The following is a 23,578-nucleotide window of genomic DNA, read 5'->3' as shown; positions in this document are numbered from 1 at the left end:
GGATGCACGCGAAGATCTTTCGCCTACCGATCCACGTCCAAATGCCTCACTAAGGATCTAAGCTACGCCTCGTCACATTCCAAATGCCTCACTAAGGATCCATGGCATATGCTACACCACGGCCGAGAACACGTGCCCACGTTACGCCATCTGGGAATAGTGTCGCACTTCAGAACTAGAACCGTCAATAAATTTTGAGCTTGCGCCTCGTCACATTCCAAATTACTACTACTACCACGCTATATTTAATTGCAAACCTGTTCACACCAATCACAACCTAAACGGTTTCCCACTTAGGAGTGTATTAGTACTCGGTTATAAATACTACTATGCCAAGATGACTGCACATTCCTCCTCAACTCCTCATCCACAAAACCAAACAAGTCATTCAGCATCCTTCCCTTGTGTCTGCCATGGCCAGCGTGAGTTCTGGGTCGAGAGATTACCACCAAGGAAAGGCGAGCATGGAAGCAGAAGCACGAGAGATGCCCCGCCTCGCTGCAAAAGCAGCCAACATGTGCCGCCACGCGGAAGTAGTAGCACAGAGGTCCTGCCGCACCGCCGAAGCAGCACAGAGGTCCCGCCGCGCCGTCGATGCAGCAGACTAGTCCGGCCGCGCCACGGAAGCAGCAGAGATGTCCCGTCGCGCCGTGAATACAGCAGAGATGTCCCGTCGCGCCGCAGCGGCCTAGGAAAATGTCTCGCGGGCAGGCGACGACTCTTACAGGCGCATGCATGCGATCGTCCATAGCCAGATGGATTAGATCTCCGGCTGGGCGAGGTTGCGGGATGACATGAAAGCCTCATTTGAACAGTCTACCGGCATCATCCGGCAACTAAGGGAGGGCAATGAGAGGCTCCGGGCCGAGCGCAACCTGCTGAGGGCGAAGATCGTCCGAAGTGCAGACCAGCAGGAGGAGACTAGTGCCTTGTTGAAGAGGACCGACATCATCGTCAAGAAACTTATGGACGAGAATGACATGCTCCACATCGAGCGCCAAAGGCTGGTGAAGGAATCCGTGGATTCTCTCAAGCAGCGTCTTGAGGACACGAAAGAGCTCATCACCGCTCGCCGCGGAGACTAGTTCCCGCGGCCTGCAACAACGCATCAAGAAAGTAGAGATCAGCGAGCCAGATCGTTGTCTTCCTTCTTCTTTTGCCCTTGTATATTTCGGGCATAGCCGCATGTGGCTTTTTTAATTATCTTCCTAATTATGTAAGACAATTATTATCCACTATCGTTGTCCTTATATATCCATCAGTCTTGTTATAAGTCGCAGTAGATGCTATATAGGTCCGTTGGATCTTACAGCAAAATCCGTGCTTTCGGATTTTCTTTTTTCTCTCTTAAATCTCAGTCGAGTGAGACATAGCCACGCCATTAAACAGACGCTCGGGCGCCATTAATGGAGACCTTGGGAGAGAGGTGGATGGCAGATGGAGGTCACAGGGCTCTCCTCACGATAAGCACGCGCAGGGGTCTGATTGCACGCCTCTCGCACTCAAATAGCTACCCTGCACGGCACCTCCTAGCTAATAAAAAAGGGGGCGCGTGGCGGCACGTAAATGTAAATAGAACGCCCACAGTTTCAATAATACTTGTGTTTCCAAGTGTAACGTGACAGCACTTGTTCCAAAATGACTTTGTTGATTGTTAATGTGTGCGCCTTCGCAAATGGACTGCAAAATTACCACAGCATGTTGGTGCCATGTCATCGCACCAAGCCAAGTTTCATTATTTTCATGCGTGTTTAGATTTATAGGAATTAAAAAACTAAGTTTCTCAATGTTTCCAGCCCAGCCACGACGCCCAGAATTTTGAATTTCATTCCCATTTCTTGCATGGAACCTAGAAATTTACCCGAGGACACACATGTGATTTTTCAACCAACTTTGGTGCACTGGAGCATGTGCTTGTATTTCAAATTTGAATTATGCACACAAAGGTGACACGTTCCCTCTCAGAACCACGAGCCTTCTTGAGAGAAGCTCCGGTTTGCAAGAAGCTTATACCAAAATTTGTTCCTTTTTGGCCAATTTTTTTACCACACCATGGTACTACCATGACATGTTTCATGATTTTCACACGTGTTTTGGATTTACAAGAATTTTAAAACCAAGTTTCTCAATGTTCTCGGCCGAGCCACGATGCCCAGATGTTTGAATTTTATTCCCATTTCTTGCATGGGACCTAGAAATTCACCCGAGGACAAAGATGTGATTTTTTAACCAACTTTGGTGCATAGGAGCATGTGCTTGTAGTTCAAATTTGAATTATGCACATTAAATGACCAGAAACTCAATTAATGTATAAAAAGGCCAACTGGAATAATTCCAAAATTTAACAGGGCACTCACGTAGTTCTATGTTGCCTTTGTAAAGAAACTCAAGGGGGGCAGCGTATATCGTTTCGCACTCAAAGGTGGCATGTTCCCTCTTAGAACCACGAGCCTTCTTGGGAGAAGCTTTGGTTTGCAAGAAGCTTATACCAAAATTTGTTCCTATTCGGCCTATTTTTTTACCACGGCATGGTAGTACCATGACATCACACCATGCCAAGTTTCATGATTTTCAGACGTGTTTTGGATTTACAAGAATTTTAAAACCAAGTTTCTCAATGTTCTCGGCCGAGCCACGATACCTAGATCTTTGAATTTTATTTATATTTCTTGCATGGGACCTAGAAATTCACCCGAGGACACAGATGTGATTTTTCAACCAACTTTGGTGCACAAGAACATGTGCTTGTAGTTCAAATTTTAATTATGCACATTAAATGACCAAAAACTCAATTAATGTATAAAAAATGACAAACGAACCCGAAATAATTCCAAAATTTAACAGGGCACTCAGGTAGTTCTATGTTGCCTTTGTAAAGAAACTCAAGGGGGCAGCGTATATCGTTTTGCACTCAAAGGTGGCACGTTCCCTCTTAGAACCATGAGCTTTCTTGAAAGAAGCTTATGGGGATGTTTGGATGGCAGCCCCAAGCTGCCCTTCTAGAATTTTGGTCGTTGACCACAGGTTGGGCCAGTGTTTGGATCGCAGCAAAGTTTTTGGCTCACAGCCAACTTTTTGGCCAGCCGTTGTGATTCCGCACTAGCATGTGGGGGAGTTCTTGGCGGCTATTTCCTTCGCCAAAATTTTGGCATGCCGTCGTTTTGGTCGGGCTGGTGTGGGCATATCCAAACGGCCCATATACCAAAACTAGTTCCAAATCGGCCCAATTTTTTACCACAACATGTTAGTGCCATGACATGACACCATGTCAAGTTTCATGATTTCTAGGCGAGTTTTGGATTTACATGGATTTAAAATCCAAGTTTCTCGATGTTCTCGGTCGAGTCACGACGCCCAGATGTTTGAATTTCATTCTCATTTCTTCCATGGGAACTAGAAATTCAACCAAGGACACACATGTGATTTTTCAACCAACTTTGGTGCACCGGAGCATGTGCCTGCAGTTCAAATTTGGATTATGCACATTAAAAGTCCAGAAACTCAATTAATGTATAAAAAGGCCCAACGAACCCGAAATAATTCCAAAATTTAATAGGGCACCATATAGTTCTATGTTGCCTCTATAAAGAAAATCAGGGGGGAGGCAGTGTATATCGTTTCGCACAGAAAGGTGACACATTCCCTCTCGGAACCACGAGTCTTGTTGAGAGAATCTCCGGTTTTGCAAGAAGCTTATACCAAAACTTGTCCCAATTCAGCCAAAAATTATACATATGAAAACAGGGTTTAGATTATCCCGAACATCTCACTACCTAGACCAATGTACTATGATTTGAATTCAACATAAAATGGATACAGATATTTGAATTGGAGATCATATGGTACATGTAGTTCATAGTGAAATATGATTACTGCTATATGCATGTTTTTTGTTAGATAATATTTAAACGATTGTATAACTTGACAACAATCGTATTCAAATAAGGAAAATTGATTCAAATTTAGTCCATATGGTAGACGACAATATATATGTTCACAGGGTGGAGTAAAATGTTCATATATGATGGAAGATCAAAATGTATGACTACATCAATTATAAACCACAAGGTCACCTAACGATATATTCGAATTCAACATAACGTGGATTCAAAAATTGAAATTCGAGATCCTGGCATTTGTAATCATATAAAAAGGGACATTACTCTTTCTTTTGGTGGGAATTGATTTGTTTTTTGTTGTTGTTGAGGGAAGTGCGAATCGATTTGGTACTATACAGGGCAATCTTGTTCTCCCGATTTTTTTACATTTTTCTTGTAGTTTTTTCAATGGCATCTATAGCAATATAGTAAAAGGGGACATGACTCTCTTGTGTCTTGTATGAATTGTTTTTTTACACGTTAAGTTTGTTCTGAGGAACAAGGAATCCGCACCTTGTTATCCCAAAATTTTCAAGCTCGAGTATCTTTTGTCTCACCTGCTTTGAAACTCCCGCCTCTTCAACCCGCGTCGCGCCTTGTTATCCCAAAAATTCGACGCGCACGAAAACTCCCTCCTCATCCAAAATCGGTCCCGCAGCCCAGACACGCAAAATCCCCCTTCTACCCCTCAGCCGGAAATGAAGCTCGATGTCACGGTGTCAAAACCAATGGGGGTACGTTGGTAACTTACCCTACATTTCAGACAAGTGCGTCCCTAAGCCATGGATCCCCCCTCCCTTTCCCTTAGTTCCCCCCATTCGTACACCGAGGCCGCCAAAACCCGCGAAACCCCACGCTCCTCCGTCGACCTCCCGACCGTCGCCCAGCCGGAGACTCTTCCCGACTACATCGTCCACCGCAACAGCTCATCGTCCCTCATCCACCGCACTAGATGAGGATCCGACGTCGATCTTGTCGTCCTGCCGGATCAGCCGCCCCATCCTCCACCTCCAAGGAGCTGCCCGATGTTCGCCTCATCTATCGCGCCACCTCCATCCCCATAGCGCCATCTTGACCTGCCCCACCGGAACCGCATCACCCTCACCAATTCCTCCGATGAAGCCGAGGCCAACTCGACGCCACCAAGGAGGTTCTGCACTCACCGCTACATTTTATCTTTTATTCAATCTCACGGGGCTGCTAGTGCTCGATACCGAGCAGCCATGGCGGGTCTCCATCGACGGCGCCGTCGCCGGCCACATCATCCACGGCGTCTCTCCCCCATGTCGTTGCTTCCTCGGCAGCGACTTCCACACTGGCACTAGCTGCAGCTGCTCCGGCTCTCACTCGCGCTGCGGCTCTGTTCTTGCTGTTGGTCGCGCTACTGCACTGCTCTTGCTTTCGTTCATGCTGCTGCTTTGCTCTGCTATTGTCGTTGGTCGCGCTGCTACTCCGCTCTTTCTCTAGTTCGTGTTGCTGCTCTGCTCTTGCTCTCGCTCGTGCTACTGCTGCTGCTGCACGACCTCCGACAGCTACAAGAGTTGCTGCTTTAGCACTTGCTCGCGATGCTACTGCATGACTTGCTCTCTGCTAGTGTGTTCCCTGCTCGAGCGGCTGCTGATTTAGATCACTGCTTCTCTGCTACTAGTGCTTGAATGCCCTAAACATCTATTGCAATGCTCTGCTACTAGTTCAACCAGTTTCGACAGTAAAATTCAGTATCGACTGTAAAGTTCAGTTTCTTCAGTTAAGTTCAGAGTGAACAGTACTTACAGCATCTGTTGGAGCGCCCGTGGCGCGGCTGATGCGTTTTACATCTAGCACTTTTTGGTGATGTATTTTACATCATCTATTGCAGATGATATTAGAGTCCCACTTCAGATTAACATTGTCTGTCTTGTCCTGCTTCAGCCTCGCCATCGTACACCTCACTGGAGCTGCTCCAACGACGGAACCGCCCATCACAGCAGAGCAGTACCCCCGGCACCGTTTCCAGATGCCTCAGATCTTCTTCCCCGCCTCCGACAGTCACACCAGCATCACCATCCTCCATGTACAACCCAATGATGCTGAGGTCCACAAGGCGATGCCAAAGAGGTTATACACTCGTCACATCACTTTGTTACTCTGCATTCATGTCGATCCTTCAGGGATCCTTTGCTATGGAACTACTATGGTACTACTATTCATGCATTTGGTTAGAAGGAGTGGAGCAAAGCAAAATTGTAGGATTGTTTTCCTTTGGTGTCTCTTTCGAAGAAAAAACGTAGGAATTTTAATATTCACTTGGACATCCTTTTCAAATTAATATGCATGAAGAACATAACTAATTGCATTACTGGCATAATAAGATTCTTAGTTTTTTCATTTTCACGTGGTTTGACTTTAATTTGACCACGTTTCTCCATTCCTATGTTCTTCCAATTCATGTGAACCAGACACCCAAGTTGACTGAAATCCTATGTTTCCAAATGTTCTGTTTTGCACGTGCATTCCTATCCTATTCCTGTGTTTTCCCTGTCCCTGCTTTTATAGAATCCTCCAATTCTAAGGAGCCCTTACAAATTTACTTCATTTTCAGACAGGCGTCAAAGAAAACTCTGTGTGTTATGTCCTGCTCCTCCGTGCCGTCATCCACCCCACCTGAGGTGCACTATCGACAGAAGCATTCACTGCAGCAGAGATCCCCCTGCAGACTTTCTTTCGCCGCCTCAGATCATCTTCCCCGTTGCCGGCAGCCACACCAACTGCATTATCATCATCGACTGAGCAGATGAACATGAGGACTACATAGTTCCGCAAGAGAGATCGCAGTCTTTCATGTTTGCTTACGTTATACATCGGTTATTATTACCTGCTACTTTATCATTCAAACTTGAGTTTTAAAATGCCCGTGGGTCTCATATCGAGGCAGCAACAAATAGTATCTGTCTACTATCTGGTTCATCTGGGGTCTTCTATGTGGTTCATGTTGGGTGGGCAACAAACAATAGATGATCCATTGTCTATCTTTTTAAACTGGAGCTATAATCTACCTGCTATCATTAGTTTTGGATCCATCCACTCGTTTGCTACCATCAGTCTTGATTTTTGCATGCACCCCTTAGGCCTTACAAAATCTAACTATTTTTTATTATGCATGTCAGATATTGTACACAATCGTACTGAACATGTAGAGAAAAAGAGAAGACCATTGCGTGGGAATATAATGTCATGCAGACGCCGCTCCATGGTGGGCGAAGTGGGCCCCCCTCCTGCATTTCCAGATTGTATTCCAGAGGAAGATAACTGTTCAGATGGGGATTCATAAGGAGTTGACCATTCATGTTTACCACCTGAGGTGTTTGCTCTAACCTGGCATGCTGATGTTGGTCATATCATGCATATGGCGCCTCGCACTGCTTACAGTATACATCTTATATGTCATCGGCTTATTTTAGATTTGCTTTGTGTGAATGCCACCTGTTTGGTTTCTATATCATACTCCCACCGTTCCTAAATATTTGTCTTTTGGGAGATTTCAACAAGTGACTACATACGAAGCAAAATGAGTGAATCTACATTCTAAAATATGTCTATATACATCCGTATGTGGTAGTCCATTTGAAATCTCTAAAAAGACAAATATTTAGGAACGGAGGGAGTATATGGGAATTATGCAATGCCATCTTCTTTAGCCAGGCATCATATACGTGAATCATGCAATGCCATCCTGTTTAGTCAGTCATCATATATGTGAATTGTATCGTGCCATATTTTTTTCATAATGTATTCCATTCGTCAACAATGTTTATACATTCATCTACTCTTCCTGTGCATCATCCATTTGAGTCGGTCATGGGAAAATCTAGAGTGAAAACAAGGTCTTCTGAGCAGTCAGTGCTACCTGTCGATGCAGATTTCTTGCTGGTTACAGATAGCTCCTCAGAGGAGGATTCAGAGACAGATGACCAGTCGTATCCCCCCCCCCCGAGGTGCATGCTCTAACTTGGCAGGGTTATATTGCTCATATCATGCATATGGTGTCTTGCATTGCCATGCCATCTGCTTAGATTAGACATGCTTTGTGTGAATGCCTCCTGTTTGCTTTCTATATCAGATATGTGAATTATGCAATGCCATGTTTTTCAGCCAGTTATCATATATGTGAATTATGCACCGCCATGTAGCCAGGCATCATATATGTGAATTATCTCATGCCATCTTTTTTTCATTACGTATTCCATTTGTCGACAATCTGTGTATATTGAACTACTCTTCATGTGTATCAGCCATTTGAGCCGGTTATGGAAAAATCTGGAGTGAAAACAAGGTCTTCAGAGCAGGCAATGGTACCTGTTGAAGCATATATCTCGATGGTTACAGGGAGCTCCTCAGAGGAGGATTCAGAGACAGATGACCAGTCCTATATCCCACCTGAGGTGTATGCTCTAAGTTGCAATGTTTATATTTCTCATATCATGCATATGGTGTCTTGCATTGCTTAGTTTAGACATCATATGCACAATATTGAATTCCATCTGCTTAGTTTAGAGATCATACATGCGAGTGCCAGCTGCTTAGTATATGAATCAATTATGTCAATTATATCATGCCATCCTGTATACTTAGACAACATGTATGTGAATTATTTCATCCCAACCTATTTTAGAAAGACATCATATAGTTTTGTCATGTCATCCTGTTTAGATACTCATCATATGTTGAATTATGCCATTATATCCTGTTAAGTTATCCATCATATATCTGAAACTGTGTCATGCTATCCTGTTTAGTTAGGCATCATATATGTGAAATTGTGTCATGTTGTCCTGTTTGGTTAGACAACATATATGTGAATTACCACATCTGTCTATCATACAATGTCTGTACGTTCAATTTCTTTTCTTGTTTATCAGCCATTTGAATTGGAGGGGGTGATGGCAGTATCTAAGGGAGCAAAAACCCGTTCTTCACAAAAGACAGTGCTACCCGTCGATGCAGATAGAACCATGGTTGTACTGGCCCACAAACTAGCCCCACCACACATAATCGAGACTCTTCCAGATTGCACACTTACACCGTTGGGCAGAGAACCAGCTACAACCCATCTAACCGCAACCCCAGCGGATAGTAACCCACTTCTAGTTGACAAAGCACCATGTCCACCACAGAGTACCCCCACACGAGCAGTTTGTAAAGCAACTGCAGTGCCCAAAGCACGAAGACCACCACAGCTAACCCAAACTCCACGTTTAAAGCAGAAGAGCAACTGTTCTCAAGTCAGATTCCGTAGCTATGGTCCATACTCCTTTGCTGTTGCATCACTGTATTTACTCATACAAACTACTTTCGAATTTGAAGGATCCAATTGAAACTCCAATGGCGCAACAGGTATGTTTTAAACCCATTTCTTTAACTAGATTGCTGTTCTAACTTCTTGATCTATGTTGATTTCAGTTTAAGTTGTATAAACATTTATGTTCTCATGTGATGCACATTACAAGTGTTGCCAATGCTGTGTAGTTTCTCACACTTATATTATGTCTATGTTGCTATGTCTTAAAAATATATGAGTTGAACTATGTCTCTATCTTGATTAGGCAACATAAACTAGAATGATATGGACAATACAGTGACCATAGTACATAGATATATGTTTGTTTCATGTTTTTATCATGTCCACCTTACTATTGAACCGGTTTACCAAAATGAGTTTCGTATACTACATGCTAAACATGTGATGTGTCTGCTTGTTTCTCTTGTAGTATGCAAACAAAATATTAGAGAAGAGAACCCCACTATGCAATGGTAGAGAAAGTAATGCAGATAAGGTTCAAGATAGTGAGACAACCCTATTGGTCTCCAAGAAAGGTGATAAAAATGATCTTGTAGATAGTGAGAAAACCCCGGCCCACAGTCATGCATTGATGTAGTGTTCGAGTTACTGGCCAGTACCGCTGGCACAAGCTCTTCGAACTCGCTGCCTGAATCACTTCGGCTTCTTCAGTCTCAGCTACAGGCTGAAAGGCATCAGTCAGTTGTGATGCGGCAAGAAGCCGAAGGATTGAGGAAGTCCTTGCAGAATTCAGATGCGTACTTTCTTGTGCAACAGCGAGCGCTGGAGGATTTAAGCGCCAAACAAGAGAAAGTTAATAAGCTTGCTAAGCATCTTCCCAGCATTATGGGTACCCAGGATATTGTTTCTTGAGCTCTTCTAAAGTGGTTTCAGTTCTGTACTTGTTTTGCTGCGGCATTTATATGCTGCTTTGTTCCCTATATTTGCACTGGTGGCGAACTTTGATGCCCAGTGGATGTAATATGTGTAATAGCCGTGATAGCCTAGAGTAAGTTGCTTTCTTATTTATTTCCTTGTTTTCTTGTTTATTTGTTTGCTTGTAGTCAGTGCGTTCTTTTTCCGCGGTTTGCTAGTGGTCGCAATAACCTATTTTTTAAAACTAGACCACAATAACCATGGGCTACATATTTACTGTAGTGACACTAGGCCTCCTACCAGCCGTAGAAACAATGAGCCTTCTATGGGACGTAGACACAATGGGCCTTCTACGGGTCGTATCATCAATGGGCCTTATATGGGTCGTATGATCGATTGGCCAAACATGGGCCAATAACAGACCGCATTATGGCTGTAAACGGGCTACAGTTGGAATCGTCCGTTCATGGGCCGACCATAATGGGTCATCATTAATAGGCCATATTTGATGACGCTATGAAAACGGCCCAACATATTAACGGGCCACAAACAGGCTGACTGTAACAACAGGCTGAATTTGGCCCACAAGCAGAAAATGACAGTAACGGGCCGTAAGTAACCAAATGCTGGAAATGAGCCCAAGAATAAATGGGCCCTGAGAAGGCCAAAAGATAACATGGGCTGAAAACGGCCCAATGGAATAATGGGTCGTTAATGGGTATAAAGTGATACATTGTTCATTACAGGCCAGTTCCACCACGGGTCGTTAATGGGCCAAGAGTTACAAAGGGCCTCATATGGGCCGAAAGACGACATGGGCCATACATGGGTCGGAAGTTAAAACGGGCTGGAATCATATTGGACGGCCCAGATGATGCTACTGGGCCTAATTCGGATTGGCCGTAACGGGCCCTGTGTTAGCGGGTTGTAAATGGGCTATATGCGAACAGGCCGTTAACAGGCTTTCCGTGGGCTGGCCTACCACCTTTTGACCAAGTCAAATGGGTCGGCCTTTTCACAGGAATGGGCCTCTATTGGGCCGTGCCATGTGTTGACGTATCATACGCGCCTTCGGTCCAATGAGTGGATGACATCTGTCCCAACGGTGAGCCGACACGTGTTTCCTCTAGCCAATGATGATTTTACACATGGAAAATCCCCATTGGTCGGGGCTGTTAACGGGTTATTGGATCCAAAACCGGACCCGATAGCTTAACATTTTCCGTTACGGTGGATGCCACGTGTCGGTTACCCTTGACGAAAGCACTTCTATGACGCGCGATTTATCGTCATGGAAGTGGACACTTCCATGATGATAATTCTGGTACTGTCATGGAACACTTCTACGATAGCACATGTATGACTATCTTGATTTTTTCAAAAAATTGCCATGGATGTACATGGATGACAGAAATGCGACCTACTGTGACAAACACGTATCATCACGGAAGTGTATTTTTTTGTAGTGAGGACATATGTGGAAATGAGAAAGTGATTGAGGGTTTTGGAGCATATCACTAAGCATTTTGAGCAAGTAAGCCATTAAGCAACACCTCATCCCCTTTTAATAGTATTGGCTTTCCTATGGACTCAATGTGATCTTGGATCACTAAAATGAAAATGTAGAGTCTTGAGCTTGTTGCCAATATATGTCCTTTGCATTTTGAGGGGTCCACATCTCTAGTCCATGCCATGCCAATCATTGAACTTTATGAAATGATCATCTTGAAATAGCATTAGTTCAATGAACTATATGTTGTTAAGAATTACCAAAACCACCAAGGGATTAGTTGCACTTTCACTTTGTCTACATCATGTCATCTTGCTTAAGGCGTTACTCTATTTTTATGAACTTAATACCCTAGATGCATGCTAGACTGTCGATGGGTGGAGTAATAGTAGGAGATGCAGGCAGGAGTCAGTCTACTTGTCTTGGATGTGATGCCTATATACATGATCATTGCCTTGAATATCATCATACCTATGCACTTTTCTATCAATTGCCCAATAGTAATTTGTTTACCCAATGTATGCTATGTGTTCGAGAGAGAAGCCTCTAGTGAAAACTATGGCCCCCGGGTCTACTTTTATCATATATATAATCCAAAAATACCTTGCTATAATTTTTTAGTTTTATTTTATTTTGTACTTTATTTTACTATCTAACACTATCAAAATTAATCCTTGCAAATAAAAATTTCAAGGGGATTGACAACCCTCTTGCCAGCATTGGGTGCAAGTATTTGCTTTTGCATCTGTAGGTGTTGTTCATGTTGCTTTGTGTGATTCTTCTACCGGATTGATACCTTGGTTCTCACTAAGGGAAATACTTATCTCTATTGTGTTGCATATGCTCTCCTCTTCGGGGAAAATCCAAATGCAACTCACAAGTAGCAAACTCTACCAACATACTCTATTTCCACTTGTAGTGCTGAGTCCATGTCTCACGCTCGTATATTAAGTGAAGTTAAAAATGCTGAAGCGAGAAAATGTGCGATGCAATTTCTTTGTTTGGCACCGGGGTGTTCATGATTTGTACTTATGTTAGGAACACGGAGTCATGACATGCTTACATAATTCGATGAGTAGGGGTAACATTCATTAAGCATTTTATAGCTCAAAGAGTAATGATTGTTTTCTAGCATTCATGGATATTATTATGTTGAAATTAATTACTTCATTATTTCTCAATATTCATACCGTGAAAGAGATTACATGATAAGACATGTTAGGTAGCATTCAACATCAAAAATTTCCGTTTTTATTGTTTACCTGCCAGTAACACATCACAACTCCAATAAACAAGGAAACTCCTCCACCTGAGGCCACCAGGATAAGGTACACACTATAATAGCAATACATAGCTCCAACAAATGAACGCCAGGATTAAATATTGTTGCCCAAAAAGAAAGTGTCAGAGCTTCGAGGTGAAGCCTTTAACAAATGAAGCAGGACACCATTTCAGATAGTTAACTGACATTGTCTGTTTCCCATGAAACACAGTCACCTATTTGCTGCAGCAACAAATAAAATTCTTGTATATGTGCCTATTTATTCTTTGAATGATATGAATTGTTCACTCATTTTGATCAACAAAATATTAGTTATATGTAAGAAAACATACTCACTAAAAACTTATGTTAAATTTGAATTCAATGGTATAATTTTTGTAGCATGTAATCTGCATCTTGTTGGTCAAACTAATGATATGGAATATGAGTGTATCTTATCAACTGGAAGGCATGTAGTAAGTGAAGGAAATATGCCCTAGAGGCAATAATAAAGTTGTTATTTATATTTCCTTATATCATGATAAATGTTTATTATTCATGCTAGAATTGTATTAACCGGAAACTTAGTACATGTGTGAATACATAGACAATACATAGTGTCCCTAGTATGCCTCTACTTGACTAGCTCGTTAATCAAAGATGGTTATGTTTCCTTACCATAGACATGTGTTGTCATTTGATAAACGGGATCACATCATTATAGAATGATGTGATGGACAAGACCCATCCTTTAGCTTAGCATTATGATCGTTACAGTTTTATTGCTACTGCTTTCTTCATGACTTATACATGTTCCTCTGACTATGAGATTATGCAACTCCCGAATACCGGAGGAACACCTTGTGTGTTATCAAACATCACAACATAACTGGGTGATTATAAATATGCTCTACAAGTGTCTCCGAAGGTGTTTATTGGGTTGGCATAGATGAAGATTAGGATTTGTCACTCCGTGTTTCGGAGAGGTATCTCTGGGCCCTCTCGGTAATGCTCATCATTATAAGCCTTGCAAGCAATGTGACTAATGAGTCAGTTATGGGATGAAGCATTACGGAACGAGTAAAGAGACTTTATGGTAACGAGATTGAACTAGGTATGATGATATCGACGATCGAATCTCGGGCAAGTAACATACCGATGACAAAGGGAACAAGGTATGTTGTTGTGCGGTTTGACCAATAAAGATCTTCGTAGAATATGTAGGAGCCAATATGAGCATCCAGGTTCCGCTATTGGTTATTGATCGGAGATGTGTCTCGATCATGTCTACATAGTTCTCGAACCCGTAGGGTCCGCACGCTTAACGTTTGATGACAATTTGTATTAAGAGTTATGTGTTTTTGATGACCGAAGTTTGTTCGGAGTCCCGGATGAGATCACGGACATGACGAGGAGTCCCAAAATGGTCGAGACATAAAGATTGATATATTGGAAGGTTATGTTCGGACACCGGAAAGGTTTCAGATAGGTTCGGGCATTTTCTGGAGTACCGGGAGGTTACCGGAACCCCCCGGGAGAGTATTGGGTCTTCATGGGCCTTAGTGGGAATAGGAGGCCGGCGGACAGGAGGTGGTGCACGCCCCTTAGCCAAACCAAATTGGACTAGGGGAGGGGCGCGACCCCCTTTCCTTCTCCCTCTCTCTTTCCCTTCCCCCTTCTCCTACTCCAGAAAGGAAGGGGAATCCTACTAGGACTGGGAGTCCTAGTAGGACTCCCCCCTTTGGTGAGCCCCTCTAGGCCGGCCGCCTCCTCCCTCCCTCCTTTATATATGGGGGCAGGGGAGCACCCCAAAGCATAACAGACAATCTCTTAGCCATGTGGGGTGCCCCCATCCACAGTTTAACACCTCGGTCATACTGTCGTAGTGCTTAGGAGAAGCCCTGTGCTGGTAACTTCATCAACACCATCACCACACCGTCGTGCTCATGACACTCTCCCTTGACCCTCTACTGGATCAAGAGATCGAGGGACGTCATCATGCTGAGCGTGTGCTGAACACGGAGGTGTCGTACGTTCGGTACTTGGATCGGTTGGATCGTGAAGACGTTCGACTACATCAACCGCGTTACTAAACGCTTCCGCTTTTGGTCTACGAGGGTACGTGGACACACGCTCACGTCTCGTTGCTATGCATCTCCTAGATAGATCTTGCGTGATCGTAGGAAAATTTTTGAATTACTATGTTCCCCAACAGTGGCATCTGAGTCAGGTTTATGCAAAGATATTATATGCACGAGTAGAACACAATGAGTTTTGGGCGATAATATTCATACTACTTACCACCAACGTCTTAGTTTCATTTGGCGGTATTGTTGGATGAAGCGGCCCGGACCGACATTACATGACCGCGTTCATGAGACTTGTTCTACCAACGTGCTTTGCACATAGGTGGCTGGCGGGTGTCTGTTTCTCCAACTTTAGTTGAATCGAGTTTGACTACGGCTGATCCTTGTTGAAGGTTAAAATTGATACGTCTCCGTCGTATATATAATTTTTGATTGTTCCATGCCAATATTCTACAACTTTTACATACTTTTGGCAACTTTTTATACTATTTTTGGGACTAACATATTGATCCAGTGCCCAGTGCCAGTTCTTGTTTGTTGCATGTTTTTGTTTCGCAGAAAATCCATATCAAACGGAGTCCAAACGCGGTAAAAACTTCCGAAGATTTTTTTTGGAATATATGTGATTTTTGGGTAAAAGAATCAACACGAGACGATGCCCGAGGAGTCCATGAGGCAGGGGCACGCCCCATGGGGTAGGGCACGCCATGGGCCCTCATGGACACTCCGTAAGGCGGTTGGTGCCCTTCTTTCGCTGCAAGAAAGCCAATATCCGGATAAAAATCATGTCCAAAGTACAGCCCAATCGGAGTTATGGATCTCCGGGAATTTAAGAAATGGTGAAAGGGCAGAATCAGGGAGCGCAGAAACAGAAGGAAACAGAGAGAGAGAGAGAGAGAGAGAGAGAGAGAGAGAGAGAGAGAGAGATCCAACCTCGGAGGGGCTCTCGCCCCTCCGCCGCCATGGAGGCCATGGACCAGAGGGGAAACCCTTCTCCCATCTAGGGGGAAGGTTAAGGAAGAAGAAGAAGAAGAAGAAGAAGAAGAAGAAGAAGAAGAAGAAGAAGAAAAAGAAGAAGAAGAAGAAGAAGAAGAAGAAGAAGAAGAAGAAGAAGGGGGGCTCTCTCCCCCTCTCTCTCTCTCGGTGGCGCTGGAACGCCGGCGGGGCCATCATTGTGACAAAGATCTACACCAACAACTTCACCACGTCATCACCAACTCTCTCCCCCTCTATGCAGCGGTGTAACACCTCTTCTCCACGCTGTAATCTCTACTTGAACATGGTGCTCAACGCTATATATTATTTCCCAATGATGTATGGCTATCATATGATGTTTGAGTAGATCCGTTTTGTCCTATGGGTTAATTGATGATCGTGATTGGTTTGAGTTGCATGTTTTATTATTGGTGTTATCCTATAGTGCTCTCCGTGTCGCACAAGCATGAGGGATCCCCGCTATAGGGTTTGCAATATGTTCATGATTTTCTTATGGTGGGTGGCGTGAGTGACAGAAGCACAGACCCGAGTAAGTAGGTTGTTTGCAAATGGGAATAAAGAGGACTTGATACTTTAATGCTATGGTTGGGTTTTACCTTAATGATCTTTATTAGTTGCGGATGCTTGCTAGAGTTACAATCATAAGTGCATATGATCCAAGAAGAGAAAGTATGTTAGCTTATGCCTCTCCCTCATATAAAATTGCAATAATGATTACCGGTCTAGTTATCGGTTGCCTAGGGACAAATAACTTTCTCGTGACAAAAAGCTCTCTACTAAAAGTAACTTAGTTGTGTCTTCATCTAAACAGCCCCTACTTTTTGTTTACGTGCTCCGTATTATCTTACTAACCTATCCAACAACACCTACGAAGTACTTCTAGTTTCATACTTGTTCTAGGTAAAGCGAACGTAAAGCATGCATAGAGTCGTATCGGTGATCGATAGTAATATTTGTTCGACCTTTAGCTCCTCGTTGGGTTCGACACTCTTACTTATCGAAAGAGGATACAACAGATCCCCTATACTTGTGGGTAATCATAAAACAACACACTTGACGAAAAATCGTTGTGGTTTTGATGCGTAGGTAAGAATGGCTCTTGCTAGAATCCCGTAGCAGCCACGTAAAACTTGCAACAACAAAGTAGAGGACATCTAACTTGTTTTTGCAGGGCTTGTTGTGATGTGATATGGTCAAGACATGATGTGATATAAATTGTTGTATGAGATGATCATGTTTTGTAACAGAGTTATCGACAACTGGCAGGAGCCATATGGTTGTCGCTTTATTGTATGAAATGCAATCGCCATGTAATTGCTTTACTTTATCACTAAGCGGTAGTGATAGTCGTAGTAGCAATAGTTGACGAGACGACAACAATGCTACAATGGAGATCAAGGTGTCAAGCCGGTGACAATGGAGATCATGACGATGCTTCGGTGATAGAGATCATGAGCACAAGATGGTGATGGCCATATCATGTCACATATTTTGATTGCATGTGATGTTTATCTTTTATGCATCTTATTTTGCTTAGTACGGCAGTAGCATCATAAGATGATCCCTTACTAAATTTCAAGGTATAAGTGTTCTCCCTGAGTATGCACCGTTGCTACAGTTCGTTGTGCTGAGACACCACATGATGATCGGGTGTCATAAGATCTACTTCACATACAACGGCTACAAGCCAGTTTTGCACGTGCAGAATACGCGGGTTAAACTTGACGAGCGTAGCATATGCAGATATGGCCTCAGAACACCGAGACCGAAAGGTCGAACGTGAATCATATAGTAGATATGATCAACATAGTGATGTTCACCATTGAAAACTACTCCATCTCACGTGATGATCGGGCATGGTTTAGTTGATTTGGATCATGTGATCATTTAGATGACTAGAGGAATGTCTATCTAAGTGGGAGTTCTTAAGTAATATGATTAATTGAACTTTAATTTATCATGAACTTAGTCATGATAGTTTTTGCATGTCTATGTTATTATAGATCAATGGCCCGTGCTACCATTCCCTTGAATTTTAATGCATTCCTAGAGAAAGCTAAGTTGAAAGATGATGGCAGCAATTACACGGACTGGGTCTGTAACTTGAGGATTATCCTCATTATTGCACAGAAGAATTACGTCCTCGAAGCACCGCTAGGTGCAAGGCCTGCTACAGGAGCAACTGTGGACGTTATGAACGTCTGGCAGAGCAAAGCTGATGACTACTCGATAGTTCCGTGTGCCATGCTTTACGACTTAGAATCGGGACTTCAAAGACGTTTTGAACGTCATGGAGCATATGAGATGTTCCAAGAGTTGAAGTTAATATTTCAAGCAAATGCCCGAGTTGGGAGATATGAACTCTCCAACAAGTTCTATAGCTGCAAAATGGAGGAGAATAATTCTGTCAGTGAACACATGCTCAGAATGTATGGGTACCATAACCACTTGACTCAGCTAGGAGTTAATCTTCCTGATGATAGTGTCATTGACAGAGTTCTTCAATCACTGCCACCAAGCTATAAAGGCTTCGTGATGAACTATAATATGCAAGGCATGACGAAAAAGATTCCCAAGCTCTTCGCAATGCTATAGGCTATGGAGGTAGAAATCAAGAAGGAGCATCAAGTGCTGATGGTTAACAAGACCACCAGTTTCAATAAAAAGGGCAAAGGAAGAAGGGAACTTCAAGAAGAATAGCAAGCAAGTTGCTACTCCCGGGAAGAAGCCCAAGTCATGGACCTAAGCCTGAAACTGAGTGCTTCTACTGCAAAGGGACTGGTCACGAGAAGCGAAACTGCCCCAAGTATTTGGCGGATAAGAAGGATGGCAAAGTGAAAGGTATATTTGATATACATGTTATTGATGTATACCTTACTAATGCTCGTAGTAGCGCCTGGGTATTTGATACTGGTTCTGTTGCTCATATTTGCAACTCAAAACAGGGGCTATGGATTAAACGAAGATTGGCTAAGGACGAGGTGACGATGCGCGTAAGAAATGGTTCCAAGGTCGATGTGATCGTCGTCGGGACGCTACCTCTACATCTACCTTCAGGATTAGTTTTAGACCTAAATAATTGTTATTTGGTGTCAGCGTTGAGCATGAACATTATACTCGGATCTTATTTGATGTGAGACGGTTATTCATTTAAATCAGAGAATAATGGTTGTTCTATTTATATGAGTAATATCTTTTATGGTCATGCACCCTTGTTGAGTGGTCTATTTTTATTGAATCTCGATCATGGAGATACACATGTTCATAATATTGAAGCCAAAAGATGCAAAGTTGATAATGATAGTGTAACTTATTTGTGGCACTGCCGTTTAGGTCATATTGGTGTAAAGCACATGAAGAAACTCCGTGCTGATGGGATTTTGGAATCAGTTGATTATGAATCACTTGGTGCTTGCGAACCATGCCTCATGGGCAAGATGACTAAAACTCCGTTCTCCGGAGCAATGGAACGAGCTACCGACTTATTGGAAATAATACATACCGATGTATGCGGTCCAATGAGTGTTGAGGCTCGTCGCGGGTATCGTTATTTCTTACCTCCACAGATGATTTGAGCAGATATGGGTATATCTACTTAATGAAACATAAGTCTGAAACATTTGAAAAGTTTAAAGAATTTCAGAGTGAAGTGGAAAATCATCATAACAAGAAAATAAAGTTTCTACAATCTGATCATGGAGGCAAATATTTGAGTTACGAGTTTGGTCTTCATTTGAAAAAATGTGGAATAGTTTTGCAACTCACGCCACCTGGAACACCACGGCGTAATGGTGTGTCCGAACGTCGTAATCATACTTTATTGGATATGGTGTGATCTATGATGTCTCTTACTGATTTACCGCTATCGTTTTTTGGTTATGCTTTCGAGACGGTTGCATTCACGTTAAATAGGGTACCATAGAAATCCGTTGAGTCGACACCATATAAACTATGGTTTGGCAAGAAACCCAAGTTGTCGTTTCTTAAAGTTTGGGGTTGCGATGCTTATGTGAAAAAGCTTCAATCTGATAAGCTCGAACCCAAATCGGAGAAGTGCGTCTTCATAGGATACCCAATGGAAACTGTTGGGTACACCAAATATCACAGATCCGAAGGCAAGATATTCGTTGCTAAGAATGGATCCTTTCTAGAGAAGGAGTTTCTCTCGAAAGAAGTGACTGGGAGGAAAGTAGAACTTGATGAGGTAATTGTACCTTCTCCCGAATTGGAAAGTAGTTCTTCACAGAAATCAGTTCCAGTGATTCCTACACCAATTAGTGAGGAAGCTAATGATGATGATCATGAAACTTCAGATCAAGTTACTACCGAACCTCGTAGGTCTTCCAGAGTACGATCCGCACCAAAGTGGTACGGTAATCCTGTTCTGGAAGACACGTTACTAGACCATGATGAACCTAGAACTATGAGGAAGCGATGATGAGCCCAGATTTTCGTGAAATGGCTTGAGGCCATGAAATCTGTGATGGGATCCATGTATGAGAACAAAGTATGGACTTTGGTGGACTTGCCCGATGATCGGCAAGCCATAGAAAATAAATGGATCTTCAAGAAGAAGACTAACGTTGACGGTAATGTTACTGTCTAAAAATCTCGACTTGTTGCGAAAGGTTTTTGACAAGTTCAAGGAGTTGACTACGATGAGACCTTCTCACCAGTAGCAATGCTTAAGTCTGTCCGAATCATGTTAGCAATTGCTGCATTTTATGATTATGAAATTTGGCAAATGGATGTCAAAACTACATTCCTTAATGGATTTCTTAAAGAAGAGTTGTATATGATGCAACCAAAAGGTTTTGTCGATCTGAAAGGTGCTAACAAAGTATGCAAGCTCCAGTGATCCATTTATGGACTAGTGCAAGCCTCTCGGAGTTGGAATATATGCTTTGATAGTGTGATCAAAGCATATGGTTTTATACAGACTTTTGGAGAAGCCTGTATTTACAGGAAAGTGAGTGGGAGCTCTGTAGCACTTTTAATATTATATGTGGATGACATATTGTTGATTGGAAATGATACAGAATTTCTGGATAGCATAAAAGGATACTTAAATAAGAAATGAAAGACCTCGATGAAGCTGCTTACATATTCGGCATCAAGATCTATACAGATAGATCAAAACGCTTAATTGGACTTTCACAAAGCACATACCTTGATAAAGTTTTGAAGAAGTTCAAAATGGATCAGTCAAAGAAAGGGTTATTGCATGTGTTACAAGGTGTGAAGTTCAGTCAGACTCAACGGCCGACCACTGCAGAAGATAGAGAGAAAATGAAAGTCATTCCCTATGCCTCGGCCATAGGTTATATCATATGCAATCCTGTGTACCAGACCTGATGTGTGCCTTGCTATAAGTATTGCAGGAAAGCACCAAAGTAATCTAGGAGTGGAGCACTGGACAACAGTCAAGAACATCCTAAAATACCTGAAAAGGACTAAGGATATGTTTCTCATTTATGGAGGTGACAAAGAGCTTGTCGTAAATGGTTACATCGATGCAAGCTTTGATATTGATCGGGATGACTCTAAGTCGCAATCTGGATACATATTTATATTGAATGGTGGAGCTGTCAGTTGGTGCAGTTCCAAGCAGAGCGTCATGGCGGGATCTACATGTGAAGCGGTGTACATAGCTGCTTTGGAAGCAGCAAATGAAGGAGTCTGGATGAAGGAGTTCATATCCGATCTAGGTGTTATACCTAGTGCATCGGGTCCAATGAAAATCTTTTGTGACAATACTGGTGCAATTGCCTTGGCAAAGGAATCCAGATTCCACAAGAGAACCAAACACATCAAGAGACGCTTCAATTCCATTTGTCATCAAGTCACGGAGGGAGACATAGAGATTTGCAAGATACATACGGATCTGAATGTTGCATGCGCGTTGACTAAGCCTCTTCCACGAGCAAAACATGATCAGCACCAAGACTCCATGGGTGTTAGAATCATTACTTTGTAATCTACATTATTGACTCTAGTGCAAGTGGGAGACTGAAGGAAATATGCCCTAGAGGCAATAATAAAGTTGTTATTTATATTTCCTTATATCATGATAAATGTTTATTATTCATGCTAGGATTGTATTAACCGGAAACATAGTACATGTGTGAATACATAGACAATACATAGTGTCCCTAGTATGCCTCTACTTGACTAGCTCGTTAATCAAACATGGTTATGTTTCCTAACCATAGACATGTGTTGTCATTTGATACATGGGATCACATCATTAGAGAATGATGTGATGGACAAGACCCATTCGTTAGCTTAGCATTATGATTGTTACAATTTTATTGCTACTGCTTTCTTCATGACTTATACATGTTCCTCTGACTATGAGATTCTGCAACTCCCGAATACCAGAGGAACACCTTGTGTGCTATCAAACGTCACAACGTAAATGGGTGATTATAAAGATGCTCTATAGGTGTCTCCGAAGGTGTTTGTTGGGTTGGCATAGATCAAGATTAGGATTTGTCGCTCCATGTTTCAGAGAGGTATCACTGGACCCTCTCGGTAATGCTCATCACTATAAGCCTTGCAAGCAATGTGACTAATGAGTTATTTATGGGATGAAGCATTACATAATGAGTAAAGATACTTGTCGGTAACGAGATTGAACTAGGTATGATGATACCGACGGTCGAATCTTGGGCAAGTAACATACCGACGACAAAGGGAACAACGTATGTTGTTGTGCGGTTTGACCGATAAAGATCTTCGTAGAATATGTAGGAACCAATATGAGCATCCAGGTTCCGCTATTGGTTATTGATCGGAGATGTGTCTCGATCATGTCTACATAGTTCTCGAACCCATAGGGTTCGCACGCTTAACGTTCCATGACATTTTGTATTAAGAGTTGTGTGTTTTTTATGACCGAAGTTTGTTCGGAGTCCCGGATGAGATCACGGACATGACGAGGAGTCTCAAAATGGTCAAGACATAAAGATTGATATATTCGAAGGTTATGTTCGGACACCGGAAAGGTTTCGGATAGGTTCGGACATTTTCCGGAGTACCGGGAGGTTACCGAAACCCCCCAGGAGAGTATTGGACCTTCATGGGCCTTAGTGGGAATAGGAGGCCGGCGACCAGGAGGTGGAGCACGCCCCCTCCCCCTAGCCAAACCGAATTGGACTAGGGGAGGGGGCGTGCCCCCCCCCCCTTTCCTTCTCCCTCTCTCTTTCCCTTCCCCTTCTCCTACTCTGGAAAGGAAGGGGAATCCTAGTAGGACTCCCCCCCTTTGGTGAGCCCCTCTAGGCCGGCCGCCTCCTCCCTCCCTCCTTTATATACGGGGGTAGGGGGCACCCCCAAAGCACAATAGTCAATCTCTTAGCCGTGTGCGGTGCCCCCCTCCACAGTTTAACACCTCAGTCATATCGTCATAGTGCTTAGGCGAAGCCCTGCGCTGGTAACTTCATCAATACAGTCGCCACGCCATCGTGCTGACGGAACTCTCCCTCGGCCCTCTACTAGATCAAGAGCCCGAAGGACGTCATCCTGCTGAACGTGTGCTGAACACGGAGGTGATGTACGTTCGGTACTTGGATCGGTTGGATCATGAAGACGTTCGACTACATCAACCACGTTACTAAACGCTTCCGCTTTCGATCTACGAGGGTACGTGGACAC

This window comes from Triticum aestivum, chromosome 2B, assembly GCF_018294505.1.
Source record: "Triticum aestivum cultivar Chinese Spring chromosome 2B, IWGSC CS RefSeq v2.1, whole genome shotgun sequence".
Classification (NCBI taxonomy): domain Eukaryota; kingdom Viridiplantae; phylum Streptophyta; class Magnoliopsida; order Poales; family Poaceae; genus Triticum; species Triticum aestivum.
Note: the sequence above shows the minus strand (reverse complement) of the source record.